Source organism: Schistocerca gregaria, unplaced genomic scaffold (genome assembly GCF_023897955.1).
Source record: "Schistocerca gregaria isolate iqSchGreg1 unplaced genomic scaffold, iqSchGreg1.2 ptg000337l, whole genome shotgun sequence".
In the NCBI taxonomy this organism is placed as follows: Eukaryota; Metazoa; Arthropoda; class Insecta; order Orthoptera; family Acrididae; genus Schistocerca; species Schistocerca gregaria.
Genome location: NW_026061802.1, coordinates 66,003 through 92,317, shown reverse-complemented (window position 1 = coordinate 92,317; position 26,315 = coordinate 66,003). Strand labels below are relative to the sequence as shown.

General features: G+C 52.4%; 39 non-coding genes across 39 annotated transcripts; all 39 read left to right on the top strand.

Moving 5' to 3' along the window:
- Positions 1 to 488: 488 nt before the first annotated feature.
- Positions 489 to 561, top strand: Trnam-cau (transfer RNA methionine (anticodon CAU)). The gene has a single exon. It is a non-coding gene; the product is annotated as a tRNA-Met (tRNA).
- A 670-nt stretch (positions 562 to 1,231) lies between these two features.
- On the top strand, positions 1,232 to 1,304 carry Trnak-uuu (transfer RNA lysine (anticodon UUU)). Its single transcript has one exon. It is a non-coding gene; the product is annotated as a tRNA-Lys (tRNA).
- A 145-nt stretch (positions 1,305 to 1,449) lies between these two features.
- Trnas-aga (transfer RNA serine (anticodon AGA)) lies at positions 1,450 to 1,531 on the top strand. Its single transcript has one exon. It is a non-coding gene; the product is annotated as a tRNA-Ser (tRNA).
- Positions 1,532 to 2,490: 959 nt separating this feature from the next.
- On the top strand, positions 2,491 to 2,563 carry Trnam-cau (transfer RNA methionine (anticodon CAU)). The gene has a single exon. It is a non-coding gene; the product is annotated as a tRNA-Met (tRNA).
- A 670-nt stretch (positions 2,564 to 3,233) lies between these two features.
- On the top strand, positions 3,234 to 3,306 carry Trnak-uuu (transfer RNA lysine (anticodon UUU)). Its single transcript has one exon. It is a non-coding gene; the product is annotated as a tRNA-Lys (tRNA).
- A 145-nt stretch (positions 3,307 to 3,451) lies between these two features.
- On the top strand, positions 3,452 to 3,533 carry Trnas-aga (transfer RNA serine (anticodon AGA)). The gene has a single exon. It is a non-coding gene; the product is annotated as a tRNA-Ser (tRNA).
- Positions 3,534 to 4,489: 956 nt separating this feature from the next.
- On the top strand, positions 4,490 to 4,562 carry Trnam-cau (transfer RNA methionine (anticodon CAU)). The gene has a single exon. It is a non-coding gene; the product is annotated as a tRNA-Met (tRNA).
- A 670-nt stretch (positions 4,563 to 5,232) lies between these two features.
- Trnak-uuu (transfer RNA lysine (anticodon UUU)) lies at positions 5,233 to 5,305 on the top strand. Its single transcript has one exon. It is a non-coding gene; the product is annotated as a tRNA-Lys (tRNA).
- A 145-nt stretch (positions 5,306 to 5,450) lies between these two features.
- Positions 5,451 to 5,532, top strand: Trnas-aga (transfer RNA serine (anticodon AGA)). Its single transcript has one exon. It is a non-coding gene; the product is annotated as a tRNA-Ser (tRNA).
- Positions 5,533 to 6,489: 957 nt separating this feature from the next.
- On the top strand, positions 6,490 to 6,562 carry Trnam-cau (transfer RNA methionine (anticodon CAU)). The gene has a single exon. It is a non-coding gene; the product is annotated as a tRNA-Met (tRNA).
- Positions 6,563 to 7,232: 670 nt separating this feature from the next.
- Trnak-uuu (transfer RNA lysine (anticodon UUU)) lies at positions 7,233 to 7,305 on the top strand. The gene has a single exon. It is a non-coding gene; the product is annotated as a tRNA-Lys (tRNA).
- Positions 7,306 to 7,450: 145 nt separating this feature from the next.
- Trnas-aga (transfer RNA serine (anticodon AGA)) lies at positions 7,451 to 7,532 on the top strand. The gene has a single exon. It is a non-coding gene; the product is annotated as a tRNA-Ser (tRNA).
- A 956-nt stretch (positions 7,533 to 8,488) lies between these two features.
- Trnam-cau (transfer RNA methionine (anticodon CAU)) lies at positions 8,489 to 8,561 on the top strand. The gene has a single exon. It is a non-coding gene; the product is annotated as a tRNA-Met (tRNA).
- A 670-nt stretch (positions 8,562 to 9,231) lies between these two features.
- Trnak-uuu (transfer RNA lysine (anticodon UUU)) lies at positions 9,232 to 9,304 on the top strand. Its single transcript has one exon. It is a non-coding gene; the product is annotated as a tRNA-Lys (tRNA).
- Positions 9,305 to 9,449: 145 nt separating this feature from the next.
- Trnas-aga (transfer RNA serine (anticodon AGA)) lies at positions 9,450 to 9,531 on the top strand. The gene has a single exon. It is a non-coding gene; the product is annotated as a tRNA-Ser (tRNA).
- Positions 9,532 to 10,487: 956 nt separating this feature from the next.
- Positions 10,488 to 10,560, top strand: Trnam-cau (transfer RNA methionine (anticodon CAU)). The gene has a single exon. It is a non-coding gene; the product is annotated as a tRNA-Met (tRNA).
- A 670-nt stretch (positions 10,561 to 11,230) lies between these two features.
- On the top strand, positions 11,231 to 11,303 carry Trnak-uuu (transfer RNA lysine (anticodon UUU)). The gene has a single exon. It is a non-coding gene; the product is annotated as a tRNA-Lys (tRNA).
- Positions 11,304 to 11,448: 145 nt separating this feature from the next.
- Trnas-aga (transfer RNA serine (anticodon AGA)) lies at positions 11,449 to 11,530 on the top strand. Its single transcript has one exon. It is a non-coding gene; the product is annotated as a tRNA-Ser (tRNA).
- A 957-nt stretch (positions 11,531 to 12,487) lies between these two features.
- On the top strand, positions 12,488 to 12,560 carry Trnam-cau (transfer RNA methionine (anticodon CAU)). The gene has a single exon. It is a non-coding gene; the product is annotated as a tRNA-Met (tRNA).
- Positions 12,561 to 13,230: 670 nt separating this feature from the next.
- Positions 13,231 to 13,303, top strand: Trnak-uuu (transfer RNA lysine (anticodon UUU)). The gene has a single exon. It is a non-coding gene; the product is annotated as a tRNA-Lys (tRNA).
- Positions 13,304 to 13,448: 145 nt separating this feature from the next.
- On the top strand, positions 13,449 to 13,530 carry Trnas-aga (transfer RNA serine (anticodon AGA)). Its single transcript has one exon. It is a non-coding gene; the product is annotated as a tRNA-Ser (tRNA).
- Positions 13,531 to 14,486: 956 nt separating this feature from the next.
- Trnam-cau (transfer RNA methionine (anticodon CAU)) lies at positions 14,487 to 14,559 on the top strand. Its single transcript has one exon. It is a non-coding gene; the product is annotated as a tRNA-Met (tRNA).
- A 670-nt stretch (positions 14,560 to 15,229) lies between these two features.
- Trnak-uuu (transfer RNA lysine (anticodon UUU)) lies at positions 15,230 to 15,302 on the top strand. The gene has a single exon. It is a non-coding gene; the product is annotated as a tRNA-Lys (tRNA).
- Positions 15,303 to 15,447: 145 nt separating this feature from the next.
- Trnas-aga (transfer RNA serine (anticodon AGA)) lies at positions 15,448 to 15,529 on the top strand. Its single transcript has one exon. It is a non-coding gene; the product is annotated as a tRNA-Ser (tRNA).
- A 955-nt stretch (positions 15,530 to 16,484) lies between these two features.
- On the top strand, positions 16,485 to 16,557 carry Trnam-cau (transfer RNA methionine (anticodon CAU)). The gene has a single exon. It is a non-coding gene; the product is annotated as a tRNA-Met (tRNA).
- Positions 16,558 to 17,227: 670 nt separating this feature from the next.
- On the top strand, positions 17,228 to 17,300 carry Trnak-uuu (transfer RNA lysine (anticodon UUU)). The gene has a single exon. It is a non-coding gene; the product is annotated as a tRNA-Lys (tRNA).
- A 145-nt stretch (positions 17,301 to 17,445) lies between these two features.
- Positions 17,446 to 17,527, top strand: Trnas-aga (transfer RNA serine (anticodon AGA)). The gene has a single exon. It is a non-coding gene; the product is annotated as a tRNA-Ser (tRNA).
- Positions 17,528 to 18,484: 957 nt separating this feature from the next.
- On the top strand, positions 18,485 to 18,557 carry Trnam-cau (transfer RNA methionine (anticodon CAU)). Its single transcript has one exon. It is a non-coding gene; the product is annotated as a tRNA-Met (tRNA).
- A 670-nt stretch (positions 18,558 to 19,227) lies between these two features.
- Trnak-uuu (transfer RNA lysine (anticodon UUU)) lies at positions 19,228 to 19,300 on the top strand. Its single transcript has one exon. It is a non-coding gene; the product is annotated as a tRNA-Lys (tRNA).
- A 145-nt stretch (positions 19,301 to 19,445) lies between these two features.
- On the top strand, positions 19,446 to 19,527 carry Trnas-aga (transfer RNA serine (anticodon AGA)). Its single transcript has one exon. It is a non-coding gene; the product is annotated as a tRNA-Ser (tRNA).
- A 959-nt stretch (positions 19,528 to 20,486) lies between these two features.
- Positions 20,487 to 20,559, top strand: Trnam-cau (transfer RNA methionine (anticodon CAU)). Its single transcript has one exon. It is a non-coding gene; the product is annotated as a tRNA-Met (tRNA).
- A 670-nt stretch (positions 20,560 to 21,229) lies between these two features.
- Positions 21,230 to 21,302, top strand: Trnak-uuu (transfer RNA lysine (anticodon UUU)). The gene has a single exon. It is a non-coding gene; the product is annotated as a tRNA-Lys (tRNA).
- Positions 21,303 to 21,447: 145 nt separating this feature from the next.
- On the top strand, positions 21,448 to 21,529 carry Trnas-aga (transfer RNA serine (anticodon AGA)). The gene has a single exon. It is a non-coding gene; the product is annotated as a tRNA-Ser (tRNA).
- Positions 21,530 to 22,488: 959 nt separating this feature from the next.
- On the top strand, positions 22,489 to 22,561 carry Trnam-cau (transfer RNA methionine (anticodon CAU)). The gene has a single exon. It is a non-coding gene; the product is annotated as a tRNA-Met (tRNA).
- A 670-nt stretch (positions 22,562 to 23,231) lies between these two features.
- On the top strand, positions 23,232 to 23,304 carry Trnak-uuu (transfer RNA lysine (anticodon UUU)). Its single transcript has one exon. It is a non-coding gene; the product is annotated as a tRNA-Lys (tRNA).
- Positions 23,305 to 23,449: 145 nt separating this feature from the next.
- Positions 23,450 to 23,531, top strand: Trnas-aga (transfer RNA serine (anticodon AGA)). Its single transcript has one exon. It is a non-coding gene; the product is annotated as a tRNA-Ser (tRNA).
- Positions 23,532 to 24,490: 959 nt separating this feature from the next.
- Trnam-cau (transfer RNA methionine (anticodon CAU)) lies at positions 24,491 to 24,563 on the top strand. Its single transcript has one exon. It is a non-coding gene; the product is annotated as a tRNA-Met (tRNA).
- Positions 24,564 to 25,232: 669 nt separating this feature from the next.
- Positions 25,233 to 25,305, top strand: Trnak-uuu (transfer RNA lysine (anticodon UUU)). The gene has a single exon. It is a non-coding gene; the product is annotated as a tRNA-Lys (tRNA).
- A 145-nt stretch (positions 25,306 to 25,450) lies between these two features.
- Positions 25,451 to 25,532, top strand: Trnas-aga (transfer RNA serine (anticodon AGA)). The gene has a single exon. It is a non-coding gene; the product is annotated as a tRNA-Ser (tRNA).
- The last annotated feature ends 783 nt before the right edge of the window (positions 25,533 to 26,315 follow it).

The window sequence follows — 26,315 nt, the reverse complement described above, 5'->3', positions numbered from 1 at the left end:
TCTTTGGGCAAGACTCGTCGCCGCTGACTCAACGTTACTCACACGATAGTGATGAACGGTCGTTTTAAGGCAGTGTAGTGGGGGACTTCGCGAGTTTAGCCCCTTTTTCGACGTCGCTGGGTGGCAATCCCAGTTTCCCTGCCGACAGCTGCTTGGAAAGCGCGGGTAGCTTGTCGAGCATCTGTAGTTGAGTGGTTTGTGACTCAGTAGTGCAGTAGGCAGCGCCTAAGTCTCATAATCTTAAGGTATGCCGGCACGATTCCCGGTCGATGCATTATTTTGCTCTTGTGGCAACAATGCTGCCGCGCGGATTGCTCGCTTGAGATGGGTCAGCCTCAGGACCTTATAGCTGTATAGCTGCGGCTGCAGTTTAATCTAGAGAGTCGGGACAGCACGTGTAGCAAGACAACAGATTCTTCAGAAAGCGCAAACTGTCTATCTCTAATATGTGAGACTTACCGAGTTTCCTGCGAGGTCGTCTCCGGCGTGCCTCGGTAGCGCAGTAGGCAGCGCGTAAGTCTCATAATCTTAAGGTCGTGAGTTCGATCCTCACCCGGGGCATTCAATTTTCTGCACATCATGACTGCATTAAGGGCGTTGCTGTTGCTAGGAAACGAACTTAACTGTTGTCCGTTATCCACACGGAGTCCACGCCTCAGCGTCAAAATGTTTACTTCCAATTATGACGACGTAACAACTTTGATATTTCTCCTCCGTGTTACAAGCAAAATGCGATGCACACAGCAATGGACAGTCAATTTTGAACTGTGCGCCATGCCGGTCTGTAGGCGCGGATATGATCGCAAGCAGAGAACAGCACTGAGTCCAGATTCAGCACAAAATACAATAAGAGACGGAGTAAATCTCACCGCTGTAGAGCAAGTCCTGTGTGGTCTAGTGGCTAGGATACCTGGCTTTCACTCAACAGGTCCGGCTTCGATTCCCGGTACCGGAACGGAACTATTTGCGCACACAACGCTCCATGTTTTGGTCTTCGAACTGTCGTTGGTCGCCCTTCTTCCTTGGCTTCAACCGAACGCAATCGGGGAAAGCAGGCACGTGATGCAGTTACTGTCAGCACCGGAATAAAGGGAGAAGAGGCACTGGTCCGCTGTTGGGCTGCTACCAGCGTCAGTGAGTAGTCGGTGCAGTCGCCAGTAGCGCCAGAAGCCTACACACACCTTCCACTTAATCACGTTGCTTGAAACCGCTCCAACCACAACAAGCGAAAGCCCGGATAGCTCAGTCGGTAGAGCATTAGGCTTTTAACCTAAGGGTCCAGGGTTCGAGTCCCTGTCCGCGCGAAGATTTTAACGCTTCCATAATGGCTCGTCTCGTAGCGATAGTAGCCCTGTCGTAATCAGTGCACGGTTTTACGTTTCCTGTCGGCATTCTGCGCAGACGCAACCGGTCGGGTTTTTCACGATTCGAGGGGCACATGTTGGACAAGCAGTCGTGGCCGAGTGGTTAAGGCGTCTGACTAGAAATCAGATTCCCTCTGGGAGCGTAGGTTCGAGTCCTACCGACTGCGTCCGATTTTTCTTTTCTTGTTTTGGAAGAAGAAGCAGAAAATATCGCGTTTTGGTACCTAGCCACACCTCACCTCTCACAGCCGTTTATAGTGCCTGTCCTTTAGATAAGGGCGATTTCCAAGCGTCAGCTTTCGCGTCAGCCGAGCAAAGTCGGGACAAGTCGGGACATACTACAGGATGGTGCAACGACGAAAAAAAAAAAAAAACCTTAATTTAACAGCAGGAGCCCACATAATGATACGGAAAAGTTAGCGCCACTTGTGGTGGCCGGGAATCGTACCCGGATCAACTGCTTGGAAGGCAACTATGCTCAACAGTACAACACCACCGCACTGCCGCTGCTCGCAACGCCGCGCTGTGTCGGCTTCCCGCCCGCCGACGGCGGCCCACGGCTATAGGAGCTGCAGGCGCATTACGAGGTAGGAGGGTGCATCCACACGCATTCGGGCAGCGCCTCCAAGCACGCTACGTCTTTGGGCAAGACTCGTCGCCGCTGACGCAAGGTTACTCACACGATAGTGATGAACGGTCGTTTTAAGGCAGTGTAGTGGGGGACTTCGCGAGTTTAGCCCCTTTTTCGACGTCGCTGGGTGGCAATCCCAGTTTCCCTGCCGACAGCTGCTTGGAAAGCACGGGTAGCTTGTCGAGCATCTGTAGTTGAGTGGTTTGTGACTCAGTAGTGCAGTAGGCAGCGCCTAAGTCTCATAATCTTAAGGTATGCCGGCACGATTCCCGGTCGATGCATTATTTTGCTCTTGTGGCAACAATGCTGCCGCGCGGATTGCTCGCTTGAGATGGGTCAGCCTCAGGACCTTATAGCTGTATAGCTGCGGCTGCAGTTTAATCTAGAGAGTCGGGACAGCACGTGTAGCAAGACAACAGATTCTTCAGAAAGCGCAAACTGTCTATCTCTAATATGTGAGACTTACCGAGTTTCCTGCGAGGTCGTCTCCGGCGTGGCTCGGTAGCGCAGTAGGCAGCGCGTAAGTCTCATAATCTTAAGGTCGTGAGTTCGATCCTCACCCGGGGCATTCAATTTTCTGCACATCATGACTGCATTAAGGGCGTTGCTGTTGCTAGGAAACGAACTTAACTGTTGTCCGTTATCCACACGGAGTCCACGCCTCAGCGTCAAAATGTTTACTTCCAATTATGACGACGTAACAACTTTGATATTTCTCCTCCGTGTTACAAGCAAAATGCGATGCACACAGCAATGGACAGTCAATTTTGAACTGTGCGCCATGCCGGTCTGTAGGCGCGGATATGATCGCAAGCAGAGAACAGCACTGAGTCCAGATTCAGCACAAAATACAATAAGAGACGGAGTAAATCTCACCGCTGTAGAGCAAGTCCTGTGTGGTCTAGTGGCTAGGATACCTGGCTTTCACTCAACAGGTCCGGCTTCGATTCCCGGTACCGGAACGGAACTATTTGCGCACACAACGCTCCATGTTTTGGTCTTCGAACTGTCGTTGGTCGCCCTTCTTCCTTGGCTTCAACCGAACGCAATCGGGGAAAGCAGGCACGTGATGCAGTTACTGTCAGCACCGGAATAAAGGGAGAAGAGGCACTGGTCCGCTGTTGGGCTGCTACCAGCGTCAGTGAGTAGTCGGTGCAGTCGCCAGTAGCGCCAGAAGCCTACACACACTTTCCACTTAATCACGTTGCTTGAAACCGCTTCAACCACAACAAGCGAAAGCCCGGATAGCTCAGTCGGTAGAGCATTAGGCTTTTAACCTAAGGGTCCAGGGTTCGAGTCCCTGTCCGGGCGAAGATTTTAACGCTTCCATAATGGCTCGTCTCGTAGCGATAGTAGCCCTGTCGTAATCAGTGCACGGTTTTACGTTTCCTGTCGGCATTCTGCGCAGACGCAACCGGTCGGGTTTTTCACGATTCGAGGGGCACCTGTTGGACAAGCAGTCGTGGCCGAGTGGTTAAGGCGTCTGACTAGAAATCAGATTCCCTCTGGGAGCGTAGGTTCGAGTCCTACCGACTGCGTCCGATTTTTCTTTTCTTGTTTTGGAAGAAGAAGCAGAAAATATCGCGTTTTGGTACCTCGCCACACCTCACCTCTCACAGCCGTTTATAGTGCCTGTCCTTTAGATAAGGGCGATTTCCAAGCGTCAGCTTTCGCGTCAGCCGAGCAAAGTCGGGACAAGTCGGGACATACTACAGGATGGTGCAACGACGAAAAAAAAAAAACCTTAATTTAACAGCAGGAGCCCACATAATGATACGGAAAAGTTAGCGCCACTTGCGGTGGCCGGGAATCGTACCCGGATCAACTGCTTGGAAGGCAACTATGCTCAACAGTACAACACCACCGCACTGCCGCTGCTCGCAACGCCGCGCTGTGTCGGCTTCCCGCCCGCCGACGGCGGCCCACGGCTATAGGAGCTGCAGGCGCATTACGAGGTAGGAGGGTGCATCCACACGCATTCGGGCAGCGCCTCCAAGCACGCTACGTCTTTGGGCAAGACTCGTCGCCGCTGACGCAAGGTTACTCACACGATAGTGATGAACGGTCGTTTTAAGGCAGTGTAGTGGGGGACTTCGCGAGTTTAGCCCCTTTTTCGACGTCGCTGGGTGGCAATCCCAGTTTCCCTGCCGACAGCTGCTTGGAAAGCACGGGTAGCTTGTCGAGCATCTGTAGTTGAGTGGTTTGTGACTCAGTAGTGCAGTAGGCAGCGCCTAAGTCTCATAATCTTAAGGTATGCCGGCACGATTCCCGGTCGATGCATTATTTTGCTCTTGTGGCAACAATGCTGCCGCGCGGATTGCTCGCTTGAGATGGGTCAGCCTCAGGACCTTATAGCTGTATAGCTGCGGCTGCAGTTTAATCTAGAGAGTCAGGACAGCACGTGTAGCAAGACAACAGATTCTTCAGAAAGCGCAAACTGTCTATCTCTAATATGTGAGACTTACCGAGTTTCCTGCGAGGTCGTCTCCGGCGTGCCTCGGTAGCGCAGTAGGCAGCGCGTAAGTCTCATAATCTTAAGGTCGTGAGTTCGATCCTCACCCGGGGCATTCAATTTTCTGCACATCATGACTGCATTAAGGGCGTTGCTGTTGCTAGGAAACGAACTTAACTGTTGTCCGTTATCCACACGGAGTCCACGCCTCAGCGTCAAAATGTTTACTTCCAATTATGACGACGTAACAACTTTGATATTTCTCCTCCGTGTTACAAGCAAAATGCGATGCACACAGCAATGGACAGTCAATTTTGAACTGTGCGCCATGCCGGTCTGTAGGCGCGGATATGATCGCAAGCAGAGAACAGCACTGAGTCCAGATTCAGCACAAAATACAATAAGAGACGGAGTAAATCTCACCGCTGTAGAGCAAGTCCTGTGTGGTCTAGTGGCTAGGATACCTGGCTTTCACTCAACAGGTCCGGCTTCGATTCCCGGTACCGGAACGGAACTATTTGCGCACACAACGCTCCATGTTTTGGTCTTCGAACTGTCGTTGGTCGCCCTTCTTCCTTGGCTTCAACCGAACGCAATCGGGGAAAGCAGGCACGTGATGCAGTTACTGTCAGCACCGGAATAAAGGGAGAAGAGGCACTGGTCCGCTGTTGGGCTGCTACCAGCGTCAGTGAGTAGTCGGTGCAGTCGCCAGTAGCGCCAGAAGCCTACACACACCTTCCACTTAATCACGTTGCTTGAAACCGCTCCAACCACAACAAGCGAAAGCCCGGATAGCTCAGTCGGTAGAGCATTAGGCTTTTAACCTAAGGGTCCAGGGTTCGAGTCCCTGTCCGGGCGAAGATTTTAACGCTTCCATAATGGCTCGTCTCGTAGCGATAGTAGCCCTGTCGTAATCAGTGCACGGTTTTACGTTTCCTGTCGGCATTCTGCGCAGACGCAACCGGTCGGGTTTTTCACGATTCGAGGGGCACCTGTTGGACAAGCAGTCGTGGCCGAGTGGTTAAGGCGTCTGACTAGAAATCAGATTCCCTCTGGGAGCGTAGGTTCGAGTCCTACCGACTGCGTCCGATTTTTCTTTTCTTGTTTTGGAAGAAGAAGCAGAAAATATCGCGTTTTGGTACCTCGCCACACCTCACCTCTCACAGCCGTTTATAGTGCCTGTCCTTTAGATAAGGGCGATTTCCAAGCGTCAGCTTTCGCGTCAGCCGAGCAAAGTCGGGACAAGTCGGGACATACTACAGGATGGTGCAACGACGAAAAAAAAAAAAACCTTAATTTAACAGCAGGAGCCCACATAATGATACGGAAAAGTTAGCGCCACTTGCGGTGGCCGGGAATCGTACCCGGATCAACTGCTTGGAAGGCAACTATGCTCAACAGTACAACACCACCGCACTGCCGCTGCTCGCAACGCCGCGCTGTGTCGGCTTCCCGCCCGCCGACGGCGGCCCACGGCTATAGGAGCTGCAGGCGCATTACGAGGTAGGAGGGTGCATCCACACGCATTCGGGCAGCGCCTCCAAGCACGCTACGTCTTTGGGCAAGACTCGTCGCCGCTGACGCAAGGTTACTCACACGATAGTGATGAACGGTCGTTTTAAGGCAGTGTAGTGGGGGACTTCGCGAGTTTAGCCCCTTTTTCGACGTCGCTGGGTGGCAATCCCAGTTTCCCTGCCGACAGCTGCTTGGAAAGCACGGGTAGCTTGTCGAGCATCTGTAGTTGAGTGGTTTGTGACTCAGTAGTGCAGTAGGCAGCGCCTAAGTCTCATAATCTTAAGGTATGCCGGCACGATTCCCGGTCGATGCATTATTTTGCTCTTGTGGCAACAATGCTGCCGCGCGGATTGCTCGCTTGAGATGGGTCAGCCTCAGGACCTTATAGCTGTATAGCTGCGGCTGCAGTTTAATCTAGAGAGTCAGGACAGCACGTGTAGCAAGACCACAGATTCTTCAGAAAGCGCAAACTGTCTATCTCTAATATGTGAGACTTACCGAGTTTCCTGCGAGGTCGTCTCCGGCGTGCCTCGGTAGCGCAGTAGGCAGCGCGTAAGTCTCATAATCTTAAGGTCGTGAGTTCGATCCTCACCCGGGGCATTCAATTTTCTGCACATCATGACTGCATTAAGGGCGTTGCTGTTGCTAGGAAACGAACTTAACTGTTGTCCGTTATCCACACGGAGTCCACGCCTCAGCGTCAAAATGTTTACTTCCAATTATGACGACGTAACAACTTTGATATTTCTCCTCCGTGTTACAAGCAAAATGCGATGCACACAGCAATGGACAGTCAATTTTGAACTGTGCGCCATGCCGGTCTGTAGGCGCGGATATGATCGCAAGCAGAGAACAGCACTGAGTCCAGATTCAGCACAAAATACAATAAGAGACGGAGTAAATCTCACCGCTGTAGAGCAAGTCCTGTGTGGTCTAGTGGCTAGGATACCTGGCTTTCACTCAACAGGTCCGGCTTCGATTCCCGGTACCGGAACGGAACTATTTGCGCACACAACGCTCCATGTTTTGGTCTTCGAACTGTCGTTGGTCGCCCTTCTTCCTTGGCTTCAACCGAACGCAATCGGGGAAAGCAGGCACGTGATGCAGTTACTGTCAGCACCGGAATAAAGGGAGAAGAGGCACTGGTCCGCTGTTGGGCTGCTACCAGCGTCAGTGAGTAGTCGGTGCAGTCGCCAGTAGCGCCAGAAGCCTACACACACCTTCCACTTAATCACGTTGCTTGAAACCGCTCCAACCACAACAAGCGAAAGCCCGGATAGCTCAGTCGGTAGAGCATTAGGCTTTTAACCTAAGGGTCCAGGGTTCGAGTCCCTGTCCGCGCGAAGATTTTAACGCTTCCATAATGGCTCGTCTCGTAGCGATAGTAGCCCTGTCGTAATCAGTGCACGGTTTTACGTTTCCTGTCGGCATTCTGCGCAGACGCAACCGGTCGGGTTTTTCACGATTCGAGGGGCACCTGTTGGACAAGCAGTCGTGGCCGAGTGGTTAAGGCGTCTGACTAGAAATCAGATTCCCTCTGGGAGCGTAGGTTCGAGTCCTACCGACTGCGTCCAATTTTTCTTTTCTTGTTTTGGAAGAAGAAGCAGAAAATATCGCGTTTTGGTACCTCGCCACACCTCACCTCTCACAGCCGTTTATAGTGCCTGTCCTTTAGATAAGGGCGATTTCCAAGCGTCAGCTTTCGCGTCAGCCGAGCAAAGTCGGGACAAGTCGGGACATACTACAGGATGGTGCAACGACGAAAAAAAAAAAACCTTAATTTAACAGCAGGAGCCCACATAATGATACGGAAAAGTTAGCGCCACTTGCGGTGGCCGGGAATCGTACCCGGATCAACTGCTTGGAAGGCAACTATGCTCAACAGTACAACACCACCGCACTGCCGCTGCTCGCAACGCCGCGCTGTGTCGGCTTCCCGCCCGCCGACGGCGGCCCACGGCTATAGGAGCTGCAGGCGCATTACGAGGTAGGAGGGTGCATCCACACGCATTCGGGCAGCGCCTCCAAGCACGCTACGTCTTTGGGCAAGACTCGTCGCCGCTGACGCAAGGTTACTCACACGATAGTGATGAACGGTCGTTTTAAGGCAGTGTAGTGGGGGACTTCGCGAGTTTAGCCCCTTTTTCGACGTCGCTGGGTGGCAATCCCAGTTTCCCTGCCGACAGCTGCTTGGAAAGCACGGGTAGCTTGTCGAGCATCTGTAGTTGAGTGGTTTGTGACTCAGTAGTGCAGTAGGCAGCGCCTAAGTCTCATAATCTTAAGGTATGCCGGCACGATTCCCGGTCGATGCATTATTTTGCTCTTGTGGCAACAATGCTGCCGCGCGGATTGCTCGCTTGAGATGGGTCAGCCTCAGGACCTTATAGCTGTATAGCTGCGGCTGCAGTTTAATCTAGAGAGTCAGGACAGCACGTGTAGCAAGACAACAGATTCTTCAGAAAGCGCAAACTGTCTATCTCTAATATGTGAGACTTACCGAGTTTCCTGCGAGGTCGTCTCCGGCGTGCCTCGGTAGCGCAGTAGGCAGCGCGTAAGTCTCATAATCTTAAGGTCGTGAGTTCGATCCTCACCCGGGGCATTCAATTTTCTGCACATCATGACTGCATTAAGGGCGTTGCTGTTGCTAGGAAACGAACTTAACTGTTGTCCGTTATCCACACGGAGTCCACGCCTCAGCGTCAAAATGTTTACTTCCAATTATGACGACGTAACAACTTTGATATTTCTCCTCCGTGTTACAAGCAAAATGCGATGCACACAGCAATGGACAGTCAATTTTGAACTGTGCGCCATGCCGGTCTGTAGGCGCGGATATGATCGCAAGCAGAGAACAGCACTGAGTCCAGATTCAGCACAAAATACAATAAGAGACGGAGTAAATCTCACCGCTGTAGAGCAAGTCCTGTGTGGTCTAGTGGCTAGGATACCTGGCTTTCACTCAACAGGTCCGGCTTCGATTCCCGGTACCGGAACGGAACTATTTGCGCACACAACGCTCCATGTTTTGGTCTTCGAACTGTCGTTGGTCGCCCTTCTTCCTTGGCTTCAACCGAACGCAATCGGGGAAAGCAGGCACGTGATGCAGTTACTGTCAGCACCGGAATAAAGGGAGAAGAGGCACTGGTCCGCTGTTGGGCTGCTACCAGCGTCAGTGAGTAGTCGGTGCAGTCGCCAGTAGCGCCAGAAGCCTACACACACCTTCCACTTAATCACGTTGCTTGAAACCGCTCCAACCACAACAAGCGAAAGGCCGGATAGCTCAGTCGGTAGAGCATTAGGCTTTTAACCTAAGGGTCCAGGGTTCGAGTCCCTGTCCGCGCGAAGATTTTAACGCTTCCATAATGGCTCGTCTCGTAGCGATAGTAGCCCTGTCGTAATCAGTGCACGGTTTTACGTTTCCTGTCGGCATTCTGCGCAGACGCAACCGGTCGGGTTTTTCACGATTCGAGGGGCACCTGTTGGACAAGCAGTCGTGGCCGAGTGGTTAAGGCGTCTGACTAGAAATCAGATTCCCTCTGGGAGCGTAGGTTCGAGTCCTACAGACTGCGTCCGATTTTTCTTTTCTTGTTTTGGAAGAAGAAGCAGAAAATATCGCGTTTTGGTACCTCGCCACACCTCACCTCTCACAGCCGTTTATAGTGCCTGTCCTTTAGATAAGGGCGATTTCCAAGCGTCAGCTTTCGCGTCAGCCGAGCAAAGTCGGGACAAGTCGGGACATACTACAGGATGGTGCAACGACGAAAAAAAAAAAACCTTAATTTAACAGCAGGAGCCCACATAATGATACGGAAAAGTTAGCGCCACTTGCGGTGGCCGGGAATCGTACCCGGATCAACTGCTTGGAAGGCAACTATGCTCAACAGTACAACACCACCGCACTGCCGCTGCTCGCAACGCCGCGCTGTGTCGGCTTCCCGCCCGCCGACGGCGGCCCACGGCTATAGGAGCTGCAGGCGCATTACGAGGTAGGAGGGTGCATCCACACGCATTCGGGCAGCGCCTCCAAGCACGCTACGTCTTTGGGCAAGACTCGTCGCCGCTGACGCAAGGTTACTCACACGATAGTGATGAACGGTCGTTTTAAGGCAGTGTAGTGGGGGACTTCGCGAGTTTAGCCCCTTTTTCGACGTCGCTGGGTGGCAATCCCAGTTTCCCTGCCGACAGCTGCTTGGAAAGCACGGGTAGCTTGTCGAGCATCTGTAGTTGAGTGGTTTGTGACTCAGTAGTGCAGTAGGCAGCGCCTAAGTCTCATAATCTTAAGGTATGCCGGCACGATTCCCGGTCGATGCATTATTTTGCTCTTGTGGCAACAATGCTGCCGCGCGGATTGCTCGCTTGAGATGGGTCAGCCTCAGGACCTTATAGCTGTATAGCTGCGGCTGCAGTTTAATCTAGAGAGTCAGGACAGCACGTGTAGCAAGACAACAGATTCTTCAGAAAGCGCAAACTGTCTATCTCTAATATGTGAGACTTACCGAGTTTCCTGCGAGGTCGTCTCCGGCGTGCCTCGGTAGCGCAGTAGGCAGCGCGTAAGTCTCATAATCTTAAGGTCGTGAGTTCGATCCTCACCCGGGGCATTCAATTTTCTGCACATCATGACTGCATTAAGGGCGTTGCTGTTGCTAGGAAACGAACTTAACTGTTGTCCGTTATCCACACGGAGTCCACGCCTCAGCGTCAAAATGTTTACTTCCAATTATGACGACGTAACAACTTTGATATTTCTCCTCCGTGTTACAAGCAAAATGCGATGCACACAGCAATGGACAGTCAATTTTGAACTGTGCGCCATGCCGGTCTGTAGGCGCGGATATGATCGCAAGCAGAGAACAGCACTGAGTCCAGATTCAGCACAAAATACAATAAGAGACGGAGTAAATCTCACCGCTGTAGAGCAAGTCCTGTGTGGTCTAGTGGCTAGGATACCTGGCTTTCACTCAACAGGTCCGGCTTCGATTCCCGGTACCGGAACGGAACTATTTGCGCACACAACGCTCCATGTTTTGGTCTTCGAACTGTCGTTGGTCGCCCTTCTTCCTTGGCTTCAACCGAACGCAATCGGGGAAAGCAGGCACGTGATGCAGTTACTGTCAGCACCGGAATAAAGGGAGAAGAGGCACTGGTCCGCTGTTGGGCTGCTACCAGCGTCAGTGAGTAGTCGGTGCAGTCGCCAGTAGCGCCAGAAGCCTACACACACCTTCCACTTAATCACGTTGCTTGAAACCGCTCCAACCACAACAAGCGAAAGCCCGGATAGCTCAGTCGGTAGAGCATTAGGCTTTTAACCTAAGGGTCCAGGGTTCGAGTCCCTGTCCGCGCGAAGATTTTAACGCTTCCATAATGGCTCGTCTCGTAGCGATAGTAGCCCTGTCGTAATCAGTGCACGGTTTTACGTTTCCTGTCGGCATTCTGCGCAGACGCAACCGGTCGGGTTTTTCACGATTCGAGGGGCACCTGTTGGACAAGCAGTCGTGGCCGAGTGGTTAAGGCGTCTGACTAGAAATCAGATTCCCTCTGGGAGCGTAGGTTCGAGTCCTACAGACTGCGTCCGATTTTTCTTTTCTTGTTTTGGAAGAAGAAGCAGAAAATATCGCGTTTTGGTACCTCGCCACACCTCACCTCTCACAGCCGTTTATAGTGCCTGTCCTTTAGATAAGGGCGATTTCCAAGCGTCAGCTTTCGCGTCAGCCGAGCAAAGTCGGGACAAGTCGGGACATACTACAGGATGGTGCAACGACGAAAAAAAAAAAAACCTTAATTTAACAGCAGGAGCCCACATAATGATACGGAAAAGTTAGCGCCACTTGCGGTGGCCGGGAATCGTACCCGGATCAACTGCTTGGAAGGCAACTATGCTCAACAGTACAACACCACCGCACTGCCGCTGCTCGCAACGCCGCGCTGTGTCGGCTTCCCGCCCGCCGACGGCGGCCCACGGCTATAGGAGCTGCAGGCGCATTACGAGGTAGGAGGGTGCATCCACACGCATTCGGGCAGCGCCTCCAAGCACGCTACGTCTTTGGGCAAGACTCGTCGCCGCTGACGCAAGGTTACTCACACGATAGTGATGAACGGTCGTTTTAAGGCAGTGTAGTGGGGGACTTCGCGAGTTTAGCCCCTTTTTCGACGTCGCTGGGTGGCAATCCCAGTTTCCCTGCCGACAGCTGCTTGGAAAGCACGGGTAGCTTGTCGAGCATCTGTAGTTGAGTGGTTTGTGACTCAGTAGTGCAGTAGGCAGCGCCTAAGTCTCATAATCTTAAGGTATGCCGGCACGATTCCCGGTCGATGCATTATTTTGCTCTTGTGGCAACAATGCTGCCGCGCGGATTGCTCGCTTGAGATGGGTCAGCCTCAGGACCTTATAGCTGTATAGCTGCGGCTGCAGTTTAATCTAGAGAGTCAGGACAGCACGTGTAGCAAGACAACAGATTCTTCAGAAAGCGCAAACTGTCTATCTCTAATATGTGAGACTTACCGAGTTTCCTGCGAGGTCGTCTCCGGCGTGCCTCGGTAGCGCAGTAGGCAGCGCGTAAGTCTCATAATCTTAAGGTCGTGAGTTCGATCCTCACCCGGGGCATTCAATTTTCTGCACATCATGACTGCATTAAGGGCGTTGCTGTTGCTAGGAAACGAACTTAACTGTTGTCCGTTATCCACACGGAGTCCACGCCTCAGCGTCAAAATGTTTACTTCCAATTATGACGACGTAACAACTTTGATATTTCTCCTCCGTGTTACAAGCAAAATGCGATGCACACAGCAATGGACAGTCAATTTTGAACTGTGCGCCATGCCGGTCTGTAGGCGCGGATATGATCGCAAGCAGAGAACAGCACTGAGTCCAGATTCAGCACAAAATACAATAAGAGACGGAGTAAATCTCACCGCTGTAGAGCAAGTCCTGTGTGGTCTAGTGGCTAGGATACCTGGCTTTCACTCAACAGGTCCGGCTTCGATTCCCGGTACCGGAACGGAACTATTTGCGCACACAACGCTCCATGTTTTGGTCTTCGAACTGTCGTTGGTCGCCCTTCTTCCTTGGCTTCAACCGAACGCAATCGGGGAAAGCAGGCACGTGATGCAGTTACTGTCAGCACCGGAATAAAGGGAGAAGAGGCACTGGTCCGCTGTTGGGCTGCTACCAGCGTCAGTGAGTAGTCGGTGCAGTCGCCAGTAGCGCCAGAAGCCTACACACACCTTCCACTTAACCACGTTGCTTGAAACCGCTCCAACCACAACAAGCGAAAGCCCGGATAGCTCAGTCGGTAGAGCATTAGGCTTTTAACCTAAGGGTCCAGGGTTCGAGTCCCTGTCCGGGCGAAGATTTTAACGCTTCCATAATGGCTCGTCTCGTAGCGATAGTAGCCCTGTCGTAATCAGTGCACGGTTTTACGTTTCCTGTCGGCATTCTGCGCAGACGCAACCGGTCGGGTTTTTCACGATTCGAGGGGCACCTGTTGGACAAGCCGTCGTGGCCGAGTGGTTAAGGCGTCTGACTAGAAATCAGATTCCCTCTGGGAGCGTAGGTTCGAGTCCTACCGACTGCGTCCGATTTTTCTTTTCTTGTTTTGGAAGAAGAAGCAGAAAATATCGCGTTTTGGTACCTCGCCACACCTCACCTCTCACAGCCGTTTATAGTGCCTGTCCTTTAGATAAGGGCGATTTCCAAGCGTCAGCTTTCGCGTCAGCCGAGCAAAGTCGGGACAAGTCGGGACATACTACAGGATGGTGCAACGACGAAAAAAAAAAAACCTTAATTTAACAGCAGGAGCCCACATAATGATACGGAAAAGTTAGCGCCACTTGCGGTGGCCGGGAATCGTACCCGGATCAACTGCTTGGAAGGCAACTATGCTCAACAGTACAACACCACCGCACTGCCGCTGCTCGCAACGCCGCGCTGTGTCGGCTTCCCGCCCGCCGACGGCGGCCCACGGCTATAGGAGCTGCAGGCGCATTACGAGGTAGGAGGGTGCATCCACACGCATTCGGGCAGCGCCTCCAAGCACGCTACGTCTTTGGGCAAGACTCGTCGCCGCTGACGCAAGGTTACTCACACGATAGTGATGAACGGTCGTTTTAAGGCAGTGTAGTGGGGGACTTCGCGAGTTTAGCCCCTTTTTCGACGTCGCTGGGTGGCAATCCCAGTTTCCCTGCCGACAGCTGCTTGGAAAGCACGGGTAGCTTGTCGAGCATCTGTAGTTGAGTGGTTTGTGACTCAGTAGTGCAGTAGGCAGCGCCTAAGTCTCATAATCTTAAGGTATGCCGGCACGATTCCCGGTCGATGCATTATTTTGCTCTTGTGGCAACAATGCTGCCGCGCGGATTGCTCGCTTGAGATGGGTCAGCCTCAGGACCTTATAGCTGTATAGCTGCGGCTGCAGTTTAATCTAGAGAGTCAGGACAGCACGTGTAGCAAGACAACAGATTCTTCAGAAAGCGCAAACTGTCTATCTCTAATATGTGAGACTTACCGAGTTTCCTGCGAGGTCGTCTCCGGCGTGCCTCGGTAGCGCAGTAGGCAGCGCGTAAGTCTCATAATCTTAAGGTCGTGAGTTCGATCCTCACCCGGGGCATTCAATTTTCTGCACATCATGACTGCATTAAGGGCGTTGCTGTTGCTAGGAAACGAACTTAACTGTTGTCCGTTATCCACACGGAGTCCACGCCTCAGCGTCAAAATGTTTACTTCCAATTATGACGACGTAACAACTTTGATATTTCTCCTCCGTGTTACAAGCAAAATGCGATGCACACAGCAATGGACAGTCAATTTTGAACTGTGCGCCATGCCGGTCTGTAGGCGCGGATATGATCGCAAGCAGAGAACAGCACTGAGTCCAGATTCAGCACAAAATACAATAAGAGACGGAGTAAATCTCACCGCTGTAGAGCAAGTCCTGTGTGGTCTAGTGGCTAGGATACCTGGCTTTCACTCAACAGGTCCGGCTTCGATTCCCGGTACCGGAACGGAACTATTTGCGCACACAACGCTCCATGTTTTGGTCTTCGAACTGTCGTTGGTCGCCCTTCTTCCTTGGCTTCAACCGAACGCAATCGGGGAAAGCAGGCACGTGATGCAGTTACTGTCAGCACCGGAATAAAGGGAGAAGAGGCACTGGTCCGCTGTTGGGCTGCTACCAGCGTCAGTGAGTAGTCGGTGCAGTCGCCAGTAGCGCCAGAAGCCTACACACACCTTCCACTTAATCACGTTGCTTGAAACCGCTCCAACCACAACAAGCGAAAGCCCGGATAGCTCAGTCGGTAGAGCATTAGGCTTTTAACCTAAGGGTCCAGGGTTCGAGTCCCTGTCCGGGCGAAGATTTTGACGCTTCCATAATGGCTCGTCTCGTAGCGATAGTAGCCCTGTCGTAATCAGTGCACGGTTTTACGTTTCCTGTCGGCATTCTGCGCAGACGCAACCGGTCGGGTTTTTCACGATTCGAGGGGCACCTGTTGGACAAGCAGTCGTGGCCGAGTGGTTAAGGCGTCTGACTAGAAATCAGATTCCCTCTGGGAGCGTAGGTTCGAGTCCTACCGACTGCGTCCGATTTTTCTTTTCTTGTTTTGGAAGAAGAAGCAGAAAATATCGCGTTTTGGTACCTCGCCACACCTCACCTCTCACAGCCGTTTATAGTGCCTGTCCTTTAGATAAGGGCGATTTCCAAGCGTCAGCTTTCGCGTCAGCCGAGCAAAGTCGGGACAAGTCGGGACATACTACAGGATGGTGCAACGACGAAAAAAAAAAACCTTAATTTAACAGCAGGAGCCCACATAATGATACGGAAAAGTTAGCGCCACTTGCGGTGGCCGGGAATCGTACCCGGATCAACTGCTTGGAAGGCAACTATGCTCAACAGTACAACACCACCGCACTGCCGCTGCTCGCAACGCCGCGCTGTGTCGGCTTCCCGCCCGCCGACGGCGGCCCACGGCTATAGGAGCTGCAGGCGCATTACGAGGTAGGAGGGTGCATCCACACGCATTCGGGCAGCGCCTCCAAGCACGCTACGTCTTTGGGCAAGACTCGTCGCCGCTGACGCAAGGTTACTCACACGATAGTGATGAACGGTCGTTTTAAGGCAGTGTAGTGGGGGACTTCGCGAGTTTAGCCCCTTTTTCGACGTCGCTGGGTGGCAATCCCAGTTTCCCTGCCGACAGCTGCTTGGAAAGCACGGGTAGCTTGTCGAGCATCTGTAGTTGAGTGGTTTGTGACTCAGTAGTGCAGTAGGCAGCGCCTAAGTCTCATAATCTTAAGGTATGCCGGCACGATTCCCGGTCGATGCATTATTTTGCTCTTGTGGCAACAATGCTGCCGCGCGGATTGCTCGCTTGAGATGGGTCAGCCTCAGGACCTTATAGCTGTATAGCTGCGGCTGCAGTTTAATCTAGAGAGTCAGGACAGCACGTGTAGCAAGACAACAGATTCTTCAGAAAGCGCAAACTGTCTATCTCTAATATGTGAGACTTACCGAGTTTCCTGCGAGGTCGTCTCCGGCGTGCCTCGGTAGCGCAGTAGGCAGCGCGTAAGTCTCATAATCTTAAGGTCGTGAGTTCGATCCTCACCCGGGGCATTCAATTTTCTGCACATCATGACTGCATTAAGGGCGTTGCTGTTGCTAGGAAACGAACTTAACTGTTGTCCGTTATCCACACGGAGTCCACGCCTCAGCGTCAAAATGTTTACTTCCAATTATGACGACGTAACAACTTTGATATTTCTCCTCCGTGTTACAAGCAAAATGCGATGCACACAGCAATGGACAGTCAATTTTGAACTGTGCGCCATGCCGGTCTGTAGGCGCGGATATGATCGCAAGCAGAGAACAGCACTGAGTCCAGATTCAGCACAAAATACAATAAGAGACGGAGTAAATCTCACCGCTGTAGAGCAAGTCCTGTGTGGTCTAGTGGCTAGGATACCTGGCTTTCACTCAACAGGTCCGGCTTCGATTCCCGGTACCGGAACGGAACTATTTGCGCACACAACGCTCCATGTTTTGGTCTTCGAACTGTCGTTGGTCGCCCTTCTTCCTTGGCTTCAACCGAACGCAATCGGGGAAAGCAGGCACGTGATGCAGTTACTGTCAGCACCGGAATAAAGGGAGAAGAGGCACTGGTCCGCTGTTGGGCTGCTACCAGCGTCAGTGAGTAGTCGGTGCAGTCGCCAGTAGCGCCAGAAGCCTACACACACCTTCCACTTAATCACGTTGCTTGAAACCGCTCCAACCACAACAAGCGAAAGCCCGGATAGCTCAGTCGGTAGAGCATTAGGCTTTTAACCTAAGGGTCCAGGGTTCGAGTCCCTGTCCGCGCGAAGATTTTAACGCTTCCATAATGGCTCGTCTCGTAGCGATAGTAGCCCTGTCGTAATCAGTGCACGGTTTTACGTTTCCTGTCGGCATTCTGCGCAGACGCAACCGGTCGGGTTTTTCACGATTCGAGGGGCACCTGTTGGACAAGCAGTCGTGGCCGAGTGGTTAAGGCGTCTGACTAGAAAACAGATTCCCTCTGGGAGCGTAGGTTCGAGTCCTACCGACTGCGTCGGATTTTTCTTTTCTTGTTTTGGAAGAAGAAGCAGAAAATAACTCGTTTTGGTACCTCGCCACACCTCACCTCTCACAGCCGTTTATAGTGCCTGTCCTTTAGATAAGGGCGATTTCCAAGCGTCAGCTTTCGCGTCAGCCGAGCAAAGTCGGGACAAGTCGGGACATACTACAGGATGGTGCAAAGACGAAAAAAAAAAAAACCTTAATTTAACAGCAGGAGCCCACATAATGATACGGAAAAGTTAGCGCCACTTGCGGTGGCCGGGAATCGTACCCGGATCAACTGCTTGGAAGGCAACTATGCTCAACAGTACAACACCACCGCACTGCCGCTGCTCGCAACGCCGCGCTGTGTCGGCTTCCCGCCCGCCGACGGCGGCCCACGGCTATAGGAGCTGCAGGCGCATTACGAGGTAGGAGGGTGCATCCACACGCATTCGGGCAGCGCCTCCAAGCACGCTACGTCTTTGGGCAAGACTCGTCGCCGCTGACGCAAGGTTACTCACACGATAGTGATGAACGGTCGTTTTAAGGCAGTGTAGTGGGGGACTTCGCGAGTTTAGCCCCTTTTTCGACGTCGCTGGGTGGCAATCCCAGTTTCCCTGCCGACAGCTGCTTGGAAAGCACGGGTAGCTTGTCGAGCATCTGTAGTTGAGTGGTTTGTGACTCAGTAGTGCAGTAGGCAGCGCCTAAGTCTCATAATCTTAAGGTATGCCGGCACGATTCCCGGTCGATGCATTATTTTGCTCTTGTGGCAACAATGCTGCCGCGCGGATTGCTCGCTTGAGATGGGTCAGCCTCAGGACCTTATAGCTGTATAGCTGCGGCTGCAGTTTAATCTAGAGAGTCGGGACAGCACGTGTAGCAAGACAACAGATTCTTCAGAAAGCGCAAACTGTCTATCTCTAATATGTGAGACTTACCGAGTTTCCTGCGAGGTCGTCTCCGGCGTGCCTCGGTAGCGCAGTAGGCAGCGCGTAAGTCTCATAATCTTAAGGTCGTGAGTTCGATCCTCACCCGGGGCATTCAATTTTCTGCACATCATGACTGCATTAAGGGCGTTGCTGTTGCTAGGAAACGAACTTAACTGTTGTCCGTTATCCACACGGAGTCCACGCCTCAGCGTCAAAATGTTTACTTCCAATTATGACGACGTAACAACTTTGATATTTCTCCTCCGTGTTACAAGCAAAATGCGATGCACACAGCAATGGACAGTCAATTTTGAACTGTGCGCCATGCCGGTCTGTAGGCGCGGATATGATCGCAAGCAGAGAACAGCACTGAGTCCAGATTCAGCACAAAATACAATAAGAGACGGAGTAAATCTCACCGCTGTAGAGCAAGTCCTGTGTGGTCTAGTGGCTAGGATACCTGGCTTTCACTCAACAGGTCCGGCTTCGATTCCCGGTACCGGAACGGAACTATTTGCGCACACAACGCTCCATGTTTTGGTCTTCGAACTGTCGTTGGTCGCCCTTCTTCCTTGGCTTCAACCGAACGCAATCGGGGAAAGCAGGCACGTGATGCAGTTACTGTCAGCACCGGAATAAAGGGAGAAGAGGCACTGGTCCGCTGTTGGGCTGCTACCAGCGTCAGTGAGTAGTCGGTGCAGTCGCCAGTAGCGCCAGAAGCCTACACACACCTTCCACTTAATCACGTTGCTTGAAACCGCTCCAACCACAACAAGCGAAAGCCCGGATAGCTCAGTCGGTAGAGCATTAGGCTTTTAACCTAAGGGTCCAGGGTTCGAGTCCCTGTCCGGGCGAAGATTTTAACGCTTCCATAATGGCTCGTCTCGTAGCGATAGTAGCCCTGTCGTAATCAGTGCACGGTTTTACGTTTCCTGTCGGCATTCTGCGCAGACGCAACCGGTCGGGTTTTTCACGATTCGAGGGGCACCTGTTGGACAAGCAGTCGTGGCCGAGTGGTTAAGGCGTCTGACTAGACAACAGATTCCCTCTGGGAGCGTAGGTTCGAGTCCTACCGACTGCGTCGGATTTTTCTTTTCTTGTTTTGGAAGAAGAAGCAGAAAATAACTCGTTTTGGTACCTCGCCACACCTCACCTCTCACAGCCGTTTATAGTGCCTGTCCTTTAGATAAGGGCGATTTCCAAGCGTCAGCTTTCGCGTCAGCCGAGCAAAGTCGGGACAAGTCGGGACATACTACAGGATGGTGCAAAGACGAAAAAAAAAAAAAAACCTTAATTTAACAGCAGGAGCCCACATAATGATACGGAAAAGTTAGCGCCACTTGCGGTGGCCGGGAATCGTACCCGGATCAACTGCTTGGAAGGCAACTATGCTCAACAGTACAACACCACCGCACTGCCGCTGCTCGCAACGCCGCGCTGTGTCGGCTTCCCGCCCGCCGACGGCGGCCCACGGCTATAGGAGCTGCAGGCGCATTACGAGGTAGGAGGGTGCATCCACACGCATTCGGGCAGCGCCTCCAAGCACGCTACGTCTTTGGGCAAGACTCGTCGCCGCTGACGCAAGGTTACTCACACGATAGTGATGAACGGTCGTTTTAAGGCAGTGTAGTGGGGGACTTCGCGAGTTTAGCCCCTTTTTCGACGTCGCTGGGTGGCAATCCCAGTTTCCCTGCCGACAGCTGCTTGGAAAGCACGGGTAGCTTGTCGAGCATCTGTAGTTGAGTGGTTTGTGACTCAGTAGTGCAGTAGGCAGCGCCTAAGTCTCATAATCTTAAGGTATGCCGGCACGATTCCCGGTCGATGCATTATTTTGCTCTTGTGGCAACAATGCTGCCGCGCGGATTGCTCGCTTGAGATGGGTCAGCCTCAGGACCTTATAGCTGTATAGCTGCGGCTGCAGTTTAATCTAGAGAGTCGGGACAGCACGTGTAGCAAGACAACAGATTCTTCAGAAAGCGCAAACTGTCTATCTCTAATATGTGAGACTTACCGAGTTTCCTGCGAGGTCGTCTCCGGCGTGCCTCGGTAGCGCAGTAGGCAGCGCGTAAGTCTCATAATCTTAAGGTCGTGAGTTCGATCCTCACCCGGGGCATTCAATTTTCTGCACATCATGACTGCATTAAGGGCGTTGCTGTTGCTAGGAAACGAACTTAACTGTTGTCCGTTATCCACACGGAGTCCACGCCTCAGCGTCAAAATGTTTACTTCCAATTATGACGACGTAACAACTTTGATATTTCTCCTCCGTGTTACAAGCAAAATGCGATGCACACAGCAATGGACAGTCAATTTTGAACTGTGCGCCATGCCGGTCTGTAGGCGCGGATATGATCGCAAGCAGAGAACAGCACTGAGTCCAGATTCAGCACAAAATACAATAAGAGACGGAGTAAATCTCACCGCTGTAGAGCAAGTCCTGTGTGGTCTAGTGGCTAGGATACCTGGCTTTCACTCAACAGGTCCGGCTTCGATTCCCGGTACCGGAACGGAACTATTTGCGCACACAACGCTCCATGTTTTGGTCTTCGAACTGTCGTTGGTCGCCCTTCTTCCTTGGCTTCAACCGAACGCAATCGGGGAAAGCAGGCACGTGATGCAGTTACTGTCAGCACCGGAATAAAGGGAGAAGAGGCACTGGTCCGCTGTTGGGCTGCTACCAGCGTCAGTGAGTAGTCGGTGCAGTCGCCAGTAGCGCCAGAAGCCTACACACACCTTCCACTTAATCACGTTGCTTGAAACCGCTCCAACCACAACAAGCGAAAGCCCGGATAGCTCAGTCGGTAGAGCATTAGGCTTTTAACCTAAGGGTCCAGGGTTCGAGTCCCTGTCCGGGCGAAGATTTTAACGCTTCCATAATGGCTCGTCTCGTAGCGATAGTAGCCCTGTCGTAATCAGTGCACGGTTTTACGTTTCCTGTCGGCATTCTGCGCAGACGCAACCGGTCGGGTTTTTCACGATTCGAGGGGCACCTGTTGGACAAGCAGTCGTGGCCGAGTGGTTAAGGCGTCTGACTAGACAACAGATTCCCTCTGGGAGCGTAGGTTCGAGTCCTACCGACTGCGTCGGATTTTTCTTTTCTTGTTTTGGAAGAAGAAGCAGAAAATAACTCGTTTTGGTACCTCGCCACACCTCACCTCTCACAGCCGTTTATAGTGCCTGTCCTTTAGATAAGGGCGATTTCCAAGCGTCAGCTTTCGCGTCAGCCGAGCAAAGTCGGGACAAGTCGGGACATACTACAGGATGGTGCAAAGACGAAAAAAAAAAAAAAACCTTAATTTAACAGCAGGAGCCCACATAATGATACGGAAAAGTTAGCGCCACTTGCGGTGGCCGGGAATCGTACCCGGATCAACTGCTTGGAAGGCAACTATGCTCAACAGTACAACACCACCGCACTGCCGCTGCTCGCAACGCCGCGCTGTGTCGGCTTCCCGCCCGCCGACGGCGGCCCACGGCTATAGGAGCTGCAGGCGCATTACGAGGTAGGAGGGTGCATCCACACGCATTCGGGCAGCGCCTCCAAGCACGCTACGTCTTTGGGCAAGACTCGTCGCCGCTGACGCAAGGTTACTCACACGATAGTGATGAACGGTCGTTTTAAGGCAGTGTAGTGGGGGACTTCGCGAGTTTAGCCCCTTTTTCGACGTCGCTGGGTGGCAATCCCAGTTTCCCTGCCGACAGCTGCTTGGAAAGCACGGGTAGCTTGTCGAGCATCTGTAGTTGAGTGGTTTGTGACTCAGTAGTGCAGTAGGCAGCGCCTAAGTCTCATAATCTTAAGGTATGCCGGCACGATTCCCGGTCGATGCATTATTTTGCTCTTGTGGCAACAATGCTGCCGCGCGGATTGCTCGCTTGAGATGGGTCAGCCTCAGGACCTTATAGCTGTATAGCTGCGGCTGCAGTTTAATCTAGAGAGTCGGGACAGCACGTGTAGCAAGACAACAGATTCTTCAGAAAGCGCAAACTGTCTATCTCTAATATGTGAGACTTACCGAGTTTCCTGCGAGGTCGTCTCCGGCGTGCCTCGGTAGCGCAGTAGGCAGCGCGTAAGTCTCATAATCTTAAGGTCGTGAGTTCGATCCTCACCCGGGGCATTCAATTTTCTGCACATCATGACTGCATTAAGGGCGTTGCTGTTGCTAGGAAACGAACTTAACTGTTGTCCGTTATCCACACGGAGTCCACGCCTCAGCGTCAAAATGTTTACTTCCAATTATGACGACGTAACAACTTTGATATTTCTCCTCCGTGTTACAAGCAAAATGCGATGCACACAGCAATGGACAGTCAATTTTGAACTGTGCGCCATGCCGGTCTGTAGGCGCGGATATGATCGCAAGCAGAGAACAGCACTGAGTCCAGATTCAGCACAAAATACAATAAGAGACGGAGTAAATCTCACCGCTGTAGAGCAAGTCCTGTGTGGTCTAGTGGCTAGGATACCTGGCTTTCACTCAACAGGTCCGGCTTCGATTCCCGGTACCGGAACGGAACTATTTGCGCACACAACGCTCCATGTTTTGGTCTTCGAACTGTCGTTGGTCGCCCTTCTTCCTTGGCTTCAACCGAACGCAATCGGGGAAAGCAGGCACGTGATGCAGTTACTGTCAGCACCGGAATAAAGGGAGAAGAGGCACTGGTCCGCTGTTGGGCTGCTACCAGCGTCAGTGAGTAGTCGGTGCAGTCGCCAGTAGCGCCAGAAGCCTACACACACCTTCCACTTAATCACGTTGCTTGAAACCGCTCCAACCACAACAAGCGAAAGCCCGGATAGCTCAGTCGGTAGAGCATTAGGCTTTTAACCTAAGGGTCCAGGGTTCGAGTCCCTGTCCGCGCGAAGATTTTAACGCTTCCATAATGGCTCGTCTCGTAGCGATAGTAGCCCTGTCGTAATCAGTGCACGGTTTTACGTTTCCTGTCGGCATTCTGCGCAGACGCAACCGGTCGGGTTTTTCACGATTCGAGGGGCACCTGTTGGACAAGCAGTCGTGGCCGAGTGGTTAAGGCGTCTGACTAGACAACAGATTCCCTCTGGGAGCGTAGGTTCGAGTCCTACCGACTGCGTCGGATTTTTCTTTTCTTGTTTTGGAAGAAGAAGCAGAAAATAACTCGTTTTGGTACCTCGCCACACCTCACCTCTCACAGCCGTTTATAGTGCCTGTCCTTTAGATAAGGGCGATTTCCAAGCGTCAGCTTTCGCGTCAGCCGAGCAAAGTCGGGACAAGTCGGGACATACTACAGGATGGTGCAAAGACGAAAAAAAAAAAAAAACCTTAATTTAACAGCAGGAGCCCACATAATGATACGGAAAAGTTAGCGCCACTTGCGGTGGCCGGGAATCGTACCCGGATCAACTGCTTGGAAGGCAACTATGCTCAACAGTACAACACCACCGCACTGCCGCTGCTCGCAACGCCGCGCTGTGTCGGCTTCCCGCCCGCCGACGGCGGCCCACGGCTATAGGAGCTGCAGGCGCATTACGAGGTAGGAGGGTGCATCCACACGCATTCGGGCAGCGCCTCCAAGCACGCTACGTCTTTGGGCAAGACTCGTCGCCGCTGACGCAAGGTTACTCACACGATAGTGATGAACGGTCGTTTTAAGGCAGTGTAGTGGGGGACTTCGCGAGTTTAGCCCCTTTTTCGACGTCGCTGGGTGGCAATCCCAGTTTCCCTGCCGACAGCTGCTTGGAAAGCACGGGTAGCTTGTCGAGCATCTGTAGTTGAGTGGTTTGTGACTCAGTAGTGCAGTAGGCAGCGCCTAAGTCTCATAATCTTAAGGTATGCCGGCACGATTCCCGGTCGATGCATTATTTTGCTCTTGTGGCAACAATGCTGCCGCGCGGATTGCTCGCTTGAGATGGGTCAGCCTCAGGACCTTATAGCTGTATAGCTGCGGCTGCAGTTTAATCTAGAGAGTCAGGACAGCACGTGTAGCAAGACAACAGATTCTTCAGAAAGCGCAAACTGTCTATCTCTAATATGTGAGACTTACCGAGTTTCCTGCGAGGTCGTCTCCGGCGTGGCTCGGTAGCGCAGTAGGCAGCGCGTAAGTCTCATAATCTTAAGGTCGTGAGTTCGATCCTCACCCGGGGCATTCAATTTTCTGCACATCATGACTGCATTAAGGGCGTTGCTGTTGCTAGGAAACGAACTTAACTGTTGTCCGTTATCCACACGGAGTCCACGCCTCAGCGTCAAAATGTTTACTTCCAATTATGACGACGTAACAACTTTGATATTTCTCCTCCGTGTTACAAGCAAAATGCGATGCACACAGCAATGGACAGTCAATTTTGAACTGTGCGCCATGCCGGTCTGTAGGCGCGGATATGATCGCAAGCAGAGAACGGCACTGAGTCCAGATTCAGCACAAAATACAATAAGAGACGGAGTAAATCTCACCGCTGTAGAGCAAGTCCTGTGTGGTCTAGTGGCTAGGATACCTGTCTTTCACTCAACAGGTCCGGCTTCGATTCCCGGTACCGGAACGGAACTATTTGCGCACACAACGCTCCATGTTTTGGTCTTCGAACTGTCGTTGGTCGCCCTTCTTCCTTGGCTTCAACCGAACGCAATCGGGGAAAGCAGGCACGTGATGCAGTTACTGTCAGCACCGAATAAAGGGAGAAGAGGCACTGGTCCGCTGTTGGGCTGCTACCAGCGTCAGTGAGTAGTCGGTGCAGTCGCCAGTAGCGCCAGAAGCCTACACACACCTTCCACTTAATCACGTTGCTTGAAACCGCTCCAACCACAACAAGCGAAAGCCCGGATAGCTCAGTCGGTAGAGCATTAGGCTTTTAACCTAAGGGTCCAGGGTTCGAGTCCCTGTCCGGGCGAAGATTTTAACGCTTCCATAATGGCTCGTCTCGTAGCGATAGTAGCCCTGTCGTAATCAGTGCACGGTTTTACGTTTCCTGTCGGCATTCTGCGCAGACGCAACCGGTCAGGTTTTTCACGATTCGAGGGGCACCTGTTGGACAAGCAGTCGTGGCCGAGTGGTTAAGGCGTCTGACTAGACAACAGATTCCCTCTGGGAGCGTAGGTTCGAGTCCTACCGACTGCGTCCGATTTTTCTTTTCTTGTTTTGGAAGAAGAAGCAGAAAATAACTCGTTTTGGTACCTCGCCACACCTCACCTCTCACAGCCGTTTATAGTGCCTGTCCTTTAGATAAGGGCGATTTCCAAGCGTCAGCTTTCGCGTCAGCCGAGCAAAGTCGGGACAAGTCGGGACATACTACAGGATGGTGCAAAGACGAAAAAAAAAAAAAACCTTAATTTAACAGCAGGAGCCCACATAATGATACGGAAAAGTTAGCGCCACTTGCGGTGGCCGGGAATCGTACCCGGATCAACTGCTTGGAAGGCAACTATGCTCAACAGTACAACACCACCGCACTGCCGCTGCTCGCAACGCCGCGCTGTGTCGGCTTCCCGCCCGCCGACGGCGGCCCACGGCTATAGGAGCTGCAGGCGCATTACGAGGTAGGAGGGTGCATCCACACGCATTCGGGCAGCGCCTCCAAGCACGCTACGTCTTTGGGCAAGACTCGTCGCCGCTGACGCAAGGTTACTCACACGATAGTGATGAACGGTCGTTTTAAGGCAGTGTAGTGGGGGACTTCGCGAGTTTAGCCCCTTTTTCGACGTCGCTGGGTGGCAATCCCAGTTTCCCTGCCGACAGCTGCTTGGAAAGCACGGGTAGCTTGTCGAGCATCTGTAGTTGAGTGGTTTGTGACTCAGTAGTGCAGTAGGCAGCGCCTAAGTCTCATAATCTTAAGGTATGCCGGCACGATTCCCGGTCGATGCATTATTTTGCTCTTGTGGCAACAATGCTGCCGCGCGGATT